Here is a 17,918-nt window from a genome sequence, read left to right on the forward strand (position 1 = left end):
GCCTGAATGTGCTCCTGAGTGTCCCTTTGTGGATCCGTCCATGACGGAGTTTCCAGGCTGTGCAATGAAAAGAAAGCTTTATCTATGTGAGATGAATAAACATAGAAAAAAGCAGTTTCACAGAAAGTTTCTTTCCAGTTTTTATCTGAAGATATTTCCTTTTTCACCATCGTCCTGAATGTGCTCCCGAATTTCCCTTCATGGATAAATCCATGACCGAGTTTCCAAGCTGTGTAATGTAAAGAAAGCGTTATCTATGTGAGATGTATAAATATATCCATCACAAAGCCATTTCAAAGAAAGCTTCTTTCCAGTGTCTCTCTGAGAATAATTCGTTTTTCACCATAGCCTTCTGTATACTCCCGAATGTCCCTTGGTAGCTTTTTCTCCAAAAGGGATTCCCCAATCCTCTATGAGAAGAAAGGTATGATTTGGTGAGTCTAATGCACATGACACAAAGAAGCTCCTCGGATAGCTTCTCTCCAGTTTTGCCTGAAGACATTTCCGTTTTCACCATAAGCCACAAAGGCATCCCAAATATCCCTTTGCAGACTAAAAACTGTGTTAGAATACTGCTCAATGAAAAGGGAAGCAGAACTGTGTGAGTGGAATTCACACGACACAGAGTAGTTTCACAGAAAGCTTCCTTCCAGTTTTTATCTGAGGATATTTCTTTCTCCATATTCTAAAGAGCATTCCCAAATTTCCTTCCTCAGATTCCACAGAAACACTGATTTCAAACTGCTCAATCCAGAGAATGACTTAACTCTATGAAATGAATACAAACATCACAAAAGAGTTGTGCAGATTCCTCAAAGACAGTATCCAAACTGGGCAATGTAGAGTAAACTTCTACTCTCTGAAGTGAATGCACATATCAGAGAGCAGTTTCTTGGAACGCTTCTTTCTAGGTTTTATTTGAGGATATTTCACTTTTTGCCATAGTCTTTAATGTTGTAAAGGTGTACCCAAATGACATTCCTCAGATTTCACAGAAACAGTGATTTCAAACTGCTCAATCCAAAGAATGATGTAACTCTATGAGATGAATTCACACATCACAAAGCAGTTGCTTGGAGAGCTTCTCTCCAGTTTTCAATGGAATACACTTCCTTACTCGCCACAGGCCTCCGGGTGTCACTTAATATCCCTTCTCATATTCCTCAAAGACAGAATTTCCAAACTGGAAAATGAAGAGTAAACTTTAACTCTGTGCAATGAATGCACATAACAGAGAGCAGTTTCTTGGAATGCTTTTTTCTAGGTTTTATTGGAGGATATTTCACTTTTTGCCATAGTTTTTTTTTTTTTTTAACTTCTGCAATTATTAGTTTATTAGTATCATCCAGGACTCAGATGTTCAGTATTCTTCCTGAAATTACATAAACAAATGCAAATGGAAATAATCCAAGGCAAAATTATATAACAAAACAGCACTCCATCACAAAAGCGTGTAAAATTACAAGAACGCTATTTTAAAATACTGGCACTTTAAGAAAACGATAATCTCGAAAACCACAAAATTGCCAAATTGTTCCCTAAACTGCTAAGCAGATAATGACTAATGAGTTTTTGTAAAGAAAAATCATTCAAATAAATTGAATAATTCATACTGAGATGCAAAGTTTAAGTGTCTTCTTTCCTCCTACTTGGATTTATAAAGGGGCAAATCATAATATAGGAAAATATACCCTATTTTGAATGTGGCATCTTCATTTTAAAAGCTGGCCCAATTAATTAAAAATACTTGTAACGGAAAGTCTCATTTCCTGAGCAGTCCATATTGAGATAAATGGGAAAAGACATCTATAGCCAGCATTTTCGTAGTCTTCACTGAGACTAATGTCAACAAAAAATTTAATATGGCAGTCTTGTATTTTAAGCTCACGCTTTTGGGGATACATTCTCGGGTCTTCTTTAATGTGGGAACTGCAAAATATAACTGCCATTACATGGTAATGGGAGTTAAAGAATAGAGTCCTCATGTAAAGGTTAGAACATACTTTTCTATTAGTCCTTCAAGGACAGACTTTCAAAATGTTTGATTCTAATAATCCCATGCTTTGAGTAGACTGATTACTCTTCAGTTTGTAAATATAAGTGGGCTATGTGAAATTTCTTAACTGATCAAGATTTTTGATGTTCAGTTATGGATGAAAACTATCTCAACTTAACTTTACCCCCATTATGGTATGCAGGGTGTGTAGACAAAAGCTTTTTATTAGCTAACTATATGAAAGGATAAACACTGTAATAATTCATGTGATTCAAAATGGGCAAAAGCAAAAGACTAGCTTCCCCTCAAGAAGAAAAATTTCAGACCTATGAAAAGGACAACAATACTAATAAAAAAAGTTGTATTTACTTAGAAGCATTCAGAATGTCAACAAAACAGCTGCAACTTTTTTTTTTTTTTTTTTGCAATTACAGACTGGTATTCAGTTAACAGAACAACAATTATTTCGTATAAGCTGCATCAGAGACAACTGAAGATGAAAAAACTACCATCCCCATATATAACTAATTTGTGCTGTGCACCAACAAGAACCTGCTTTAAATTTCCATGCCAATTTACAACCCCCATACTGTACCAGGCAAGGTTAGTGGCTATTGAAAATACCACCAGGACAGGGCTATCTAAAGACACATTCGGTAGTGTGTTAACTATACAAAAAAAGACACTGTACAGTTTAAAAACAAATCTTACACAGCCTTACATTTCAATTTTTTTCTTTAAAAGGAGTGAGTTGTGTACAGGGGGGTTAAATGCTTTATAGACAAGAAAAAAAAACTGCGCTAGAACCAACTTATTCATCATCATCATCTTCTTCATCTTCATCTTCTTCATCTTCCTCCTCCTCCTCATCCTCTTCATCTTCCTCATCTTCCTCCTCTTCCTTCTTTTTCTTGCTTTTTTCAGCCTTGACAACTCCCTTTTTTGCTGCATCAGGCTTTCCTTTAGGTCGATATGCAGCAATATCCTTTTCGTATTTTTCCTTCAGCTTCACAGCCTTCTTTTCATAAGGCTGCTTGTCATCTGCAGCAGTGTTATTCCACATCTCTCCCAGTTTCTTCGCAACATCACCAATGGACAGGCCAGGATGTTCTCCTTTGATTTTTGGGCGATACTCAGAGCAGAACAGGAAGAAGGCCGAAGGGAGCCTCTTGGGTGCATTGGGATCCTTGAACTTCTTTTTTGTCTCCCCTTTGGGAGGGATATAGGTTTTCATTTCTCTTTCATAACGGGCCTTGTCGGCCTTTGCAATATCTTCAAATTTTCCTTTCTCTTTAGCAGACATGGTCTTCCACCTCTCTGAGCACTTCTTAGAAAACTCTGAGAAGTTGACTGAAGCATCTGGGTGCTTCTTCTTATGCTCCTCCCGACAAGTTTGCACGAAAAATGCATATGATGATATTTGCCTCTCGGCTTCTTAGGATCTCCTTTGCCCATGTTTAGTTATTTTTCCTCAGCGAGGCACAGAGTCGCCCAGTGCCCGTCCGGCTCTCACTTGCCCCGGCGCTGTCTCTATGGAGCTCAATGTACTGCAATGGCCTGCCATAGTTTTTAATGCACTCCAAACTATCACTTTTTCGATTTTACAGGAACGGGTTCAAACACTGCCTTATGCGAAAAGAGGTATAACTCCCTGAGTGGAATGCGCACATCACAAAGCAGTTTCTCAGAAAGCTTCTATCCAGTTTTTATCTGAAGATATTTCCTTTTTCACCATAGGCCTGAAGGTGCTCCCGAATATCCCTTCATGGATCCGTCCATGATGGAGTTTCCAAAATGTGTAACATAAAGAAAATTTCACTTATGTGAGTTAAATAAATATATATATCACAAAGCAGTTTCACAGAAAGCTTTCCAGTTTTTGTTTTAGGATATTTCCTTTTTCACCATAGCCGTCCATATACTCCCGATTGTCCCTTGGTAGTTTTTTCTCCAAAAGGATCCTCTATGAAAAGAATGGTATAACTCTGTGAGTGGAATGCACTCGTCACAAAGCAACTCCGCGGAAAGCTCCTCTCCAGTTTCTATCTGAAGATATTTCTGTTTTCACCGTAAGCCTCAAAGCCCTCCCGAATATCCCTTCGCTGACTAACAAAAGCAGTGTTAGAATACTGCTCAATGAAAAGAGAAGCATAACTGTGTTAGTGGAATTCACAATACCCAGAGCAGTTTCACAGAAAGCTTCCTTCTGGGTTCATCTGAGGATATATTTTTCTCCATAGTCTAAAGAACATTCCCAAATGTCCTTCCTCAGATTTCACAGAAACAGTGATTTCAAACTGCTCAATCCAAAGAATGGTTTAACTCCATGAGTTGAATACACACATCACAAAGCACTTGCTCAGAAATCTTCTCTCCAGTTTTCATCGGAAGATATTTCCTTGCTCACCACAGGCCTCCGGGCGCCACTTAACATCCCTTCACAGATTCCTCAAAGACAGAATTTGCAAACTGGGAAATGTAGAGTAAGCTTTAAATCTGTGAAATGAATACACATATCAGAGAGTAGTTTCTTCAAATGTTTCTTTTTGGGTTTTATTAGAGGATATTTCACTTTTCGCTATAGTCTTCAATGTGCTCCGAAATATATCTTTCTTGGTTTTACAGGAACAGTGTTCAAACACTGCCTTATGAGAAAAGAGGTATAACTCCCTGAGTGAAATGCACACATCACAAAGTACTTTCTCAGAACGCTTCTCTCCAGTTTTTATCTGAAGATATTTCCTTTTTCACGATAGGCCTGAAGGTGCTCCCGAATATCCCTAAACTGATCCGTCAATGACAGAGTTTACAGGCTGTGTAAAGTAAAGAAAGCTTTAACTATGTGAGGTGAATAAACATAGCAAAAAGCAGATTTACAGAAAGCTTCTTTCCTGTATTTATCTGAAGATATTTCCTTTTTCACCATTTTCCTGAAATTGCTTCCGAGTGTCCCATTGCGGATCCGTCCATAACAGAGTTTCAAGCTGCATAATGTAAAGATAGCTTTATCTATGTGAGATGAATACACATATCACAGAGCAGTTTCACAGAAAGTTTCTTTAAAGTTTTGGTCAGAGACTAACTTCCTTTTCACCACAGCCTTCCATATGCCCCTGAATAACCCTTGGTAACTTTTTCTACTAAAGGGTTTCCCTGATGCTGTATGAGAAGGGAGGTATAACACTGTGAGTGGAATGCACACGTCTCAAACAGTTTCACAGAAAGCTTGTCTCCAGTTTTCATCTGAAGACATTTCATTGCTCACCACAGGCCTCTGGTCGCCACTTAAAATCCATTCGCAGATTCCTCAAAGACAGAGTTTCCAAACTGGGCAATGTACAGTAAGCTTTAACTCTGTGAAATGAATGCACATATCAGAGAGCAGTTTCTTGGAATGCTTGTTTCTGGGTTTTATTTGAGGATATTTCACTATTCGCCATAGTCTTCATTGCGCTCCAAAATATCACTTTTTCGGTTTTACAGAAACAGTGTTCAAACACTGCCTTATGAGAAGAGAGGTATAACTCCCTGGGTGGGATGCACACATCACAAAGCAGTTTCTCATTAAGCTTCTCTCCGGTTTTTCTCTGCAGGTATTTCCTTTTTCACCATAGGCCTGAAGGTGCTCCCGAATGTCCCTTCACGGTCCGTGCATGACGGAGATTCCAAGCTGTGTGATATAAAGAAAACTTTATCTATGTGAGATGAATAAACATAGGAAAAAGCAGATTCACAGAAAGCTTCTTTCCAGTTTTCATCTGAAGATTTTTCCGTTTTCACCATAGGCCTGAATGTGATCTCAAATATCCCTTCACGGATCTGTCCATGACGGAGTTTCCAGGCTGCCTAACGTAAATAAAGCTTTTACTATGTGAGATGAATAAACATAGCAAAAAGCAGATTCACAGAAAGCTTCTTTCCAGTTTCTATCTGAAGATATTTCCTTTTTCACCATAGTCCTGAATGTGCTCCTGAATGTCCCTTCATGGATCAGTCCATCACAGTGTTTCCAAGCAGTGTAATGTAAAGAAAGTTTTATCTATGTGAGATGAATACACGTATCACAGAGCAGTTTCACAGAAAGCTTCTTTCCAGTTTTTGTCTGAGGATATTTCCTTTTTCAACATAGCTATCCAGATGCTCCCGAATTTCCCTTCGTAGTTTTTCCTTCAAAAGGGATACCCCAACCCTCCATGAGAAGAAAGGTATAACTTGGTGAGTAGAATGCACATGTCACAAAGAAGCTCCTCGGAAAGCTTCTCTCCAGTTTCTATCTGAAGATATTTCCATTTTCAACATAAGCCTCAAAGTGCTCCCAAATATCCCTTCGCAGATTAATCAAAAACAGTGTTAGAATACTGCTCAGTGAAAAGAGAGGCTGAACTGTGTGAGTGGAATTCACATGACACAGAGTAGAGTCACAGGAATTTTCCCTCTGTTTTTTATCTGAGGATATTTATTTTCAGTATATTCTTAACAGGGTTCCCAAATGTCCTCTCTCAGGTTCCATAGAAACAGTAATTTCAAACTGCTCAATCCAAGGAATGATTTAACTCTATGAGATGAATACACACATCACAAAGCAGTTGCTCAGAAAGCTTCTCTCTAGTTTTCATCTGAAGAGATTTCCATGCTTTCCACAGGCCTCCAGGTGCCACTTAATATCCCTTTGTAGATTCATCAATGACAGAGTTTCCAAACTGGGCAACGTAGAGTAAGCTTTTACTCTGTGAAATGAATGCACATATCAGAGAGCAACTTCTTGGAACACGTCTTTCTGGGTTTTACCTGAGGATATTTCACTTTCCGCCATAGTCTTCAATGTGCTCGGAAATATCAACTTTTCGGTTTTACAGGAACAATGTTCAAACACTGCCTTATGAGAAAAGAGGTATAACTCCCTGAGAGGAATGGACACATCACAAAGCAGTTTATCAGACAACTTCTCTCTGATTTTTATCTGAAGATATTTCGTTTTTCACCATAGGCCTGAATGTGCTCCTGAATTCTCTTTCGCGGATCTGCGTCATGACGGAGTTTCCTAACTGCGTAATATAAAGAAAGTTTTACCTATGTGAGATGAATAAGCATATCTATCACAAAGCAGTTTCACAGAAAGCTTCTTTCCAGTTTTTGTCTGAGGACATTTCCTTTTTCACCATAGCCATCCATATACTCCCGAATGTGCCTTGGTAGCTTTTTCTTGAAAAGGGAATCCCCAATCCTCTATGAGAAGAAAGGTATAACTCTGTGAGTGAAATGCACACGTCACAAATCAGTTCCTTGGAAAGCTTCTCTTCAGTTTCTATCTGAAGATATTTACATTTTCACCATAAGCCTCAAAGTGCTCACGAATATCGCTTCGCAGACTAAACAAAAACTGTTAGAATACTCCTCAATGAAAAGAGAATCTGATCTGTGTGAGTGGAATTTACAAAACACAGAGCAGTTTCACAGAAAGCTTCCTTCTGGTTTTTATCTGAGAGTATTTCTTTTTCAGCATAATCTAAAGAGCATTCCCAAATGTTCTTTCTCAGGTTCCACAGAAACAATGATTTCAAACTGCTCAATCCAAATAATGATTTAACTCTATGAGATGAACACACACATTTCGAAGCAATTGCTCAGAAAGCGTCTCTCCAGTTTTTATCTGAAGATATTTCCTTTTTCACCATAGTCCTGAATGTGCTCCTGAATGTCCCTTTGCGGATCCGTGCATGATAGAGTTTGCAAGCTGCATAATGTAAAGAAACCTTTATCTATGTGAGATGAATACACGTAGCACAGAGCAGTTTCACAGAAAGCTTCCTTCCACTTTTTTTCTGAGGCTATTTCCCTATTCACCATAGGCGTCAATATACCCCAGAATATCCCTTGGTACCTTTTTCTCCAAAATGGTATCCCAGATGCTGCATGAGAAGGGAGGTATAACACTTTGAGTGGAATGCACACGTCACAAGCAGTTCCTCGGAAAGCTTGTCGCCAGTTTCGATCTGAAAATATTTCCTTTTTCACCGTAAGCCTCAGAGTGCTCCCGAATATCCATTCGCACGCTAAGCATAAACATTGTTAGAAAGCAGCTCAATGAAGAGAGAAGCTTAACTGAGCGAGTAAAATACACATGACACATAGCAGTTTCACAGAAAGCGTCCTCCTGGTTTTTATCTGAGGGTATTTCTTTTTCAGCGTAATCTAAAAAGCGTTTCCAAATGTACTTTCTCAGGTTCCACAGAAACAGTGATTTCAAACTGCTCAATCCAAAGAATGATTTAACTCTATGAGATGAATACACACATCACAAAGCAGTTGCTCAGAAAGCTTCTGTCCTGTTTTCAACGGAAGACATTTCCTTGCTCACCACAGGCCTCCAAGTGCCACTTAATATCCCTTCATGCTTTCCTCAAAGACAGATTTTCTGAACTGGGCATTGTACAGTAAGCTTTAACCCTGCGAAATGTAGGCACGTATCAGAGAGCAGTTTCTTGGAACGTTTCTTTCTGGGTTTGATTTGAAGACATTTCACTTTTTGCCATAGCCTTAAATGCGCTCTGAAATATCATTTTTTTGGTTTACAGGAACAGTGTTGAAACACTGCCTTATGAGGAAAAGAGGTATAACTCCCTGAGTGGAATGCACACGTCACAGAGCAGTTTATCAGAAAGCTTCTCTCCAGTTTTTATCTGAAGATACTTTCATTTTCACCATAGTACTGAATGTGATGCCAAATATCCCTTCGTGGATCCATCCATGAAGGAGTTTCCAAGCTGCGTAATGTAAAGAAAGCTTTATCTATGTGAGATGAATACACATACCACAGAGCAGTTTCACAGAAAGCTTCTTTCCAGTTTTTGTCTGAGGCTATTTCCCTTTTCACCATAGGCGTCAATATGCTCCCAAATATCCCTTGGTATCTTTTTCTCCAAAAGGGTTTCCCTGATGCTGTATGAGAAGAGAGGTATAACACTGTGAGTGGAATGCAGACATCACAAAGCACTTCCTCAGAGAGCTTCTCTTCAGTTTCTATCTGAAAATATTTCCTTTTTCAGCGTAAACCTAAAAGCGCTCCCGAATATCCCTTCGCACGCTAAACATAAAAAGTGTTAGAAAACTGCTCAATGAAAAGAGAAGCTTAACTGAGTGAGAGGAATTCACACGACACATAACAGTATCACAGAAATCTTCCTTCTGATATTTATCTGACGTTATTTATTTCTCCATATTCTAAAGCATGTTCCCAAATGTCCTCCTCAGCTTCCAAAGAAACAGTGATTTCAAACTGCTCAATCCAAAGAATGGTTTAACTCTATGAGATGAATACACACATCACAAAGTAGTTGCTCAGAAAACTTCTCTCCACTTTTCTACGGAAGTCATTTCCTTGCTCACCACAGGCCTATGGCAGTCACTTACTATCCCTTCGCAGATTCCTGAAAGACAGATTTTCCAAACCGGGCAAAGTATAGTAAGATTTAACTCTGTGAAATGAATGAATATATCAGGGAACAGCTTCTTGGAAAGCTTCTTTCTGGGTTTTATTTGATTATATTTCACGTTTCACCATAGTCTTCAAGACGCTCTGAAGTATCACTTTTTCAGTTTTACAGGAACAGTGTTCAAACACTGCCTTATGAGAAAAGAAGTATAACTCCCTGAGTGGAATGTTCACATCACAAAGCAGTTTCTCAGAAAGCTTCTCTCTAGTTTTTATCTGAAGATATTTCCTTTTTCACCATAAGCCTGAATGTGATCCCGAACATCACTTCGCGGATCCGTCCATGATGGAATTTCCAATCTGCATAATGTAAAGAAAGCTTTATCTATGTGTGATGAATAAATGTAGCAGAAAGCAGATTCACAGAAAGCTTCTTTCCAGTTTTTATCTGAAGATATTTCCTTTTTCACCATAGCCCTGAATGTGCTCCTGAATGCCCCTTGGCGGATCCGTCCATGATGGAGTTTCCAAGCTGCGTGATATAAATAATGTTTTATCTGTGTGAGATGAAAGAATATATCTATCACAAAGCAATTTCACGGAAAGCTTCTTTTCAGTTTTTGTCTGAGAATATTCCCCGTTTCACCATAGCCATCCTTATACTCCCGAAAGTCTCTTGGTAGCTTTTTCTCCAAAAGGAATTCCCCAATCCTCTATGAGAAGAAAGGTACAACTCTGTGACTGGAATGCACACGTCAAAAAGCAGCTCTTCGGAAAGCTTCTCTCCAGTTTCTATCAGATGATATTGCCATTTTCACCATCAGCCTCAAAGCTTTCCCAAATATCCCTTCACAGTCTAAATAAAAACAGTCTCAGAATATTTCTCAATGAAAAGAGAAGCTTATCTGTGTCAGTGGAATTCACGCGACACAGAGCAGTTTTGCAGAAATGTTCCTCCTGGTTTTTATCTGAGTTTATTTCTTTTTCAGTATATTCTAAAGAACGTTCCCAAATGTCCTTTCTCAGGTTCCACAGAACCAGTGATTTCAAACTGCTCAATGTAAAGAATGATTTAACTCTATGAGATGAATACACACATCACAAAGCAGTTGCTCAGAAAGCTTCTCTACAGTTTTCAACGGAATACGTTTCCTTGCTCAACACAGGCCTCCAGGAGCCACTTAATATCCCTTTGCAGATTCCTCAGAGACAGAGTTTCCAAACTGGGCAATGTAGAGTAAGCTTTAATTCTGTGGAATGAATGCACATTATCAGAGAGCTGTTTCTGTGAAACTTCTTTCTGGGTTTTATTTGAGGATATTTCACTTTTCACCATAGTCTTCAATTTGCTCCAAATTATCATAGTTTCAGTTTTACAGGAACAGTGTTCAAACACTGCTTTATGAGAAAAAAGGAATACCTCCCTGAGTGGAATGCCCACATCACAAAGCATCTTCTCAGAAAGCTTCTCTCCAGTTTTTATCTGAAGATATTTCCTTTTTTAACATAGGCCTGAAGGTGCTCCCGAATATCCCTTGGCGGATCTGTCCATGAGAGAGTTTCCAAGCTGCGAAATGTAAAGAAACCTTTATCTATGTGAGATGAATAAACATAGCAAAGACTAGATTCACAGAAATCTTCTTTCCAGTGTTTATCCGAAGATATTTCCTTTTTCACCATAGTCCTGAATGTGCACCCGAAAGACCCTTCGCGGATCCGTCCATGACAGAGTTTCCAAGCTACATAATGTAAAGATAGCTTTATCTATGTGAGATGAATTCAAATATCACAAAGTAGTTTCTCAGAAAGCGTCTTTCCAGTTTTTATCTGAGGATATTTCCTTTTTCACCGTAGGTCTCAAAGTGTTCCCAAATATCACTTTGCAGATTCCACCAACACTGTGTTAGCAAATTGCTTTATTGAGAGAAAGCTGTAACTCTGTGAGATGAATTCACACATCACAAAGAAGTTTCTCAGAAAGCTTCTTTCTAATTTCTATCTGAGGATATTTCCCTGTCAGCATAGGCCTCAATGCATTCCCAAATATCATTCTGCAGATTCCACGAAAACAGTGATAGCAAACTGCTTCCTTGAGAGAAAGGTGTAACTCTGTGAGATGAATTCACACATCACAAAGAAGTTTCTCAGAAAGCTTCTTTCTAGTTTTTATCTGAGGATATTTCCTTTGTCAACATAGGTTTCAATGCGATCCAAAATATCACTTCACAAATTTCCCAAAAACACTGGTAACAGATGACTCCATGAAACGAAAGTGTAATACTGTGAGAAGAATTCGCACATCAAAAATCAGTTTTTCAGAAAGCTTCTTTCTGGCTTTTATCTCAGGATATTTCCTTTTTCACCATAGGCCTCAAAGCGCTCCCAAATATCACTCTGCAAATTCCACAAAAACAGTGAAAGCAAATTGCATCATGAAGAGAAATGTGTAACTCTGTGAGATGAATTCACATGTCACAAAGAAGTTTCTCAAAAAGCTTCTTTCTCATTTTTATTTGAGGATATTTCATTTGCCAGTGTCGGCTTCAATACGATCCAAAATATCCCTTCTAAGATTCCCCAAAAACGGTGGTAGCAGACTGCCCCATGAAATGAGCTTTTAACTCTGTAAGGTGAATTCACACATCATAAAGCAGTTTCTGAGAAAACTTCTTTCTAGTTTTTATCTGAGGATATTTCCTTTTTTGACATAGTCCTCAATGCATTCCAGAATATCACTTTATGTATTCCACGAAAACTGTGTTAGCAAACTGCTTCATGAAGGGAAAGGTTTATTTCTGTGAGACGGATTCACACATCACAAAGTAGTTTCTCAGAAAGCTTCTTTCTAGTTTTTATCTGAAGATATTTGCTTTTTCAGCTTAGGCCTCAGCGTTCCAAATATCTCTTTACGGATACCACGATAACTGTGTTAACAAACTGCTTCAAGAAGAGAAAGGTTTATCTCTGTGAGATGAATTCACACATCACAAAGTAGTTTCTCAGAAACCTTCTTTCTAGTTTTTATCTGAGGATATTTCCTTTTTCACCATAGGCCTCAATGCGTTCCCAAATATCACTTTGCAGATTTCCCGAAAACAGTGTTGGCCAACTGCTTCATTGAGAGGAAGGTGTAACTCTTTGAGATGAATTCACTCATCACAAAGAAGTTTATCAGAAAGTTTCTTTCTAGTTATTATCTGAGGATATTTCCTTTGTCAACATAGGTTTCAATGCAATTCTAAATATCGCTTCACAAATTCCCCAAAACCAGTGGTAACAGACTGCTCCATGAAATGAAAGTGTAACTCTGTGAGAAGAATTCGCACATCAAATAGGCGTTTCTCAGAAAGCTTCTTTCTGGTTTTTATCTGAGGGTATGTCCTTTTTCACCATAGGCCTCAAAACGCTCCCAAATATCACTTTGCAGATTCCACGAAAACAGTGTTAGGAAACTGCTTCATGAAGAGAAATGTGTAAGCCTGTGAGATGAATTCACACGACACAAAGAAGTTTCTCATAAAGCTTCTTTCTCGTTTTATTTGAGGTATTTCCTTTGTCAGCGTAGGCTTCAATGCGATCCAAAATATCCCTTCTCAGATTCCCCAAAATCAGTGATAAAACACTGCTCCATGAAGCGAAATTTTAACTCTGTGAGATGAACTCACACATCATGAAGCAGTTTCTCAGCAAGCTTCCTTCTAGTTTTTATCTGAGGATATTTCCTTTTCAATCTTAGGCCTCAATGCGTTCCCAAATACCACTTTACGGATTCCATGAAAACTGTGTTAGCAAACTACTGCATGAAGGGAAAGGTTTAACTTGGTGAGATGATTTCACACATCACAAAGTAGTTTCTCAGAAACCTTCTTTCTAGTTTTTATCTGAGGATATTTCCTTTTTCACCATAGGCCTCAATGTGCTCCCAATTACAACTTGGTCGATTACACGAAAACAGTGTTAGCAAACTGCTTCATGGAGAGAAAAGTGTAACTCTGTGAGATGAATTCATATATCACAAAGCAGTTTCTCAGAAAGCTTCTTTCTAGTTTTCATCTAAGAATATTTCCTTTGTCACTGTAAGCTTCATGGCGCTGAGAAATATCCCGTTGCACATTTCAAGAAAACAATGTTAGCAAGCTGATCAATGAAGAGGAATGTGTAACTTTGTGAGTTGCATTCACACATCACAATGCAGTTTCTCAGAATGGTTCTTTCCAGTTTTTATCTGGGAATATTTCCTTTTTCACCATAGACCTCAACGCGCTACGAAATCTCACTCTGCGGATTTGACTATAACAGTGTTAGCAAACTGCTTCATAAAGACAAAGGTGTAGCTCTGTGAGATGAATTCACACACCACAAAGCAATTTCTGAGAAGGCTTCTCTCCAGGTTATATCTGAGGATATTTCATTTTTCACCATGGGATTCATTGATATGCAAATTATCACCTCTGAGATTCCATAGAAAATGTGCCAGCAAACTCCTCCATGAAAGAGTGGTGTAACTCTGTGAGGTGAATTCACACATCATAAAGCAGTTTCTCAGAAAGCTTCTTTCTGGTTTTTGTCTGAGGATATTTCCTTGGTCCATAGAGTCTTCACAGTGATCCAAAATATCACTTCTCAGATTCCACAAAAACACTGCTAGCAAACGGTTCCATGAAATACAGGTGTAACTCTGTGAGATGAATTCACACATCAGAAAGTAGTTTCTCAGAAAGTTTCATTCTGGTTTTTATCTGAGGATACTTCCTTTGGCCGTAGAGTCTTCAAAGCTATCTGAAATATCAATTCTCAGATTCCACAAAAACAGGGCTATCAAACAGCTCCACGAAAGACAGGTGTATCTCTGTGAGTTGAATTCACACATCACAAAGCAGTTTCTCAGAAAGCTTCTTTCCTTTATCATCTGAGTTTATTTCTGGTCTCAAAGCACCCCCCTTGTGTCTCACTGCAGATTCTGGGAAAGCACTGTCAGCAAGCTTCTCAATGAAAACAATGCTGTAACTCTGTGAGCTGAATTCACTTACAACAAAGCAGTTTCTCAGAAGGCTTCTCTGCAGTTTTTATCTGAGGATATTTCCTTTTCCACCCTGGGATTCAACGATATCCAAGATATCACCACTGAGATTCCACAAAATCAGTGCTAGCAAACTTCTCCATGAAAGAGTGGTGTCACTGTGAAATGAATTCACACATCACAAACCAGTTTCTCAGAAAGCTTCACTTTGGTTTTTATCTGAGGATGTTTCCTTTGTCTGTAGAGTCTTCATAGTGATCCAAATGATCACTTCTCAGATTCCACAAAAACAGTGCTAGCAAACGGCTCCTCGAAACACAGGTGTAACTCAAAGAGATGCATTGTCACATCACAAAGCAGTTTCTCAGAAAGCTTCTTTCTCGTTTTTATCTGAGGAGATTTCCTTTGTCACCATAAGCTTCATTGCACTAAGAAATATCCCATTGCAGATTTCAAGAACACAGTGTTAGCAAACTGATCATTGAAAATAAAGGTGTAACTTTCCGAGTTGCAGTCACACATCACAATGCAGTTTCTCAGAATGCTTCTTTCTCGTTTTTCTTTGAAGATACTTCCTTTGTCAGCATAGGCTTCAATGCTATCCAAAATATCCCTTTCAGATTCCCCAAAAAAAGGGTAAGAAACTGCTCCATGAAGCAAAAGTGTAACTCTGTGAGATGAATTCAGATATCAGAAAGCAGTTTCTCAGAAAGCGTCTTTCTCCTTTTTAACTGAGGCTATTTCCTTTTTCACCATAGCCCTCAATGTGCTTCCAAATATCTCTTTGCAGATTCCATGAAAACATGTTAACAAACTGCTTCATTCAGAGAAAGGTGTAACTCTGTGAGATGAATTCACATATCACAAAGAAGTTTCTCAGAAAGCTCTTTCTAGTTTTTATCTGGGGAGAGTTCCTTTGTCAACATAGATTTCAAAGTTATCCAAAATATCGCCTCACAAATTCCCCAAAAAGAGTGGTAACAGACTGCTCCATAAAGTGAAATTTTAACTCACTGAGATGAATTCACACATCATAAAGCAGTTTCTCAGAAAGCTTCTTTCTAATTTTTATCTGAGGATGTGTCGTTTCTCACCATAGGCCTCAATGAGTTCCCAAATATCACTTTGCAGATTCCACGAAAACTGTGTAAACAAACTACTTTATTGAGAGAAAGGTGTAACTCTGTGAGATGAATTCATACATCACAAATAAGTTTCTCAGAAAGCTTCCTTCTAGTTTTTATCTGAGGATATTTCTTTTGTCAATGTATTTTTCAATATGATCCAAAATACGGCTTCACAAATTCCCCAGAACCTATGGTAACAGACTGCTCAATGAAGGGAAACTTTAACTGTGTGAGATGAACTCACACACCAAAAAGCAGTTTTTCAGAAAGATTCTTTCTAGTTTTTATCTGAGGATATTTCCTTTTTCATCTTAGGCCTCAATGTGTTCCCCAATACCATTTTACGGAATCCACGAAAACTGTTTTAGCAAACTGTTTCATGAAGGGAAAGATTTATTTCTGTGAGATGCATTCACACATCACAAAGTAGTTTCTCAGAAAGCTTCTTTCTAGTTTTTATCTGAGGATATTTTCTTTTTCACCTTAGGCCTCAGCGTTTCCAAATATCTCTTTACAGATTCCACGAAAACTGTGTTAGCAAACTACTGCATGAAGAGAAAGGTTTAAGTCAGTAGGATGAATTCACACATCACAAAGTAGTTTCTCAGAAAACTCCTTTCTAGTTTCTATCTGAGGATATTTCCTTTTTCACAGTAGGCCTCAATGCATTCACAAATACAACTTGGCAGATTTCACTAAAACGATGTTACCAAACTGCTTGTAACGACACATAGCAGTTTCAAAGAAAGCTTCCTCCAGGTTTTTATCTGAAGGTATTTCTTTTTCACTGTATTCTAAAGAGCGTACTCAAATGTCCTTTCTCAGGTTCCACAGAAACAGTGATTTCAAACTGCTCAATCCAAAGAATGATTTAATTCTATGAGATGAACACACACATAACAAAGCAGTTGCTCAGAAAATTTCTCTCCAATTTTCATCGGAAGACATTTTCTTGCTCACCACAGGCCTCCAGACACCACTTAATATCCCTTCACAGATTCCTCAAAGGCAGAGTTTTCAAACTGGGCAACGTAGAATAAGCTTTATGTCTGTGAAATGAATGCACATATCAGAGAGCAGTTTCTTGGAATGCTTCTTTCTGGGTTTTATTTTAGGACATTTCACTTTTCGCCATAGTCTTTAATGCCCTCCAACCCTCCAAACTATCACTTTTTCGATTTTACAGGAATGGTGTTCAAACACTGCCTTATGAGAAAAGAGGTATAACTCCCTGAGTGGAATGCACACATCACAAAGCAGTTTCTCAGAAAGCTTCTCTCCAGCTTTTATCTGAAGATATTTCCGTTTTCACCATAGTCCTGAATGCATTCCTGAATGTCCCTTCATGGATCCGTCCATGACAGAGTTTCCAAGCTGTGTCATGTAAAGAAAGCTTTATCTATATGAGATGAATAAGCATAGCAAAAAGGAGACTCACAGAAAGCTTCTTTCCAGTTTTTAACTGAAGATACTTCCTTTTTCATCATAGTCTTGAATGTACTTCCAAATATCCCTTCACGGACCCATCCATGACAGAGTTTCCAAGCTGTGTAATATAAAGAAAGCTTTATCTATGTGAGATGAATACACATAGCACAGAGTAATTTCACAGAAAGCTTCTTTCCCGTTTTTTTCTGAGGCTATTTCCCTTTTCACCATAGGCGTCAATATGCTCCTGGGTATCCCTTGATACCTTTTCTCCAAAGGGGTTTCCCCGATGCTGTATGAGAAGAGAGGTATAAAACCGTTAGTGGAATGTACACGTCACAAAGCAGTTCCACGGAAAGCAACTCTCCAGTTTCTATCTGAACATATTTTCTTTTTCCCTGTAAGACTCAAAGGGCTCCAGATATCCTTTCGCATGCTAAACATAAACAGTGTTAGAAAACTGTTCAATGAAAAGAGAAGCTTAACTGAGCGACAGGAATACACACAACACATAGCAGTTTCGCAGAAAGCTTCCTTCTGGTTTTTATCAGAGGATATTTCTTTCTCCACACTCTAAAGAGCGTTCCCAAATGTTCTTCCTCAGATTCCACAGAAACAGTGATTTCAAACTGCTCAATCCAAAGAATGGTTTAACTCTATGAGATGAATACACACATCACAAAGCAGTTGCTCAGAAAGCTTCTCTCCAGTTTTCATTGGAAGACATTTCAATGCTCACCACAGGCTTCTGGGGCGCCACTTAATATCCCTTCACAGATTCCTCAAAGACAGGGTTTTCAAACTGGGCAATACAGAGTACGCTTTAACTCTGTGAAATGAATACACATATCAGAGAGCAGTTTCTTGGAAGACATCTTTCTGGGTTTTATTTGAGGATAGTTCACTTTTTGCCAT

General features: G+C 38.5%; 1 pseudogene across 1 annotated transcript; it reads right to left on the minus strand.

The window, feature by feature from the left end:
* Positions 1 to 1,313: 1,313 nt before the first annotated feature.
* On the minus strand, positions 1,314 to 3,547 carry LOC104674295 (annotated as a pseudogene). The gene has a single exon (XR_749626.2). The product of XR_749626.2 is annotated as a high mobility group protein B1 pseudogene (transcript).
* Positions 3,548 to 17,918: the final 14,371 nt, after the last annotated feature.

This window comes from Rhinopithecus roxellana, chromosome 8, assembly GCF_007565055.1.
Source record: "Rhinopithecus roxellana isolate Shanxi Qingling chromosome 8, ASM756505v1, whole genome shotgun sequence".
Classification (NCBI taxonomy): Eukaryota; Metazoa; Chordata; class Mammalia; order Primates; family Cercopithecidae; genus Rhinopithecus; species Rhinopithecus roxellana.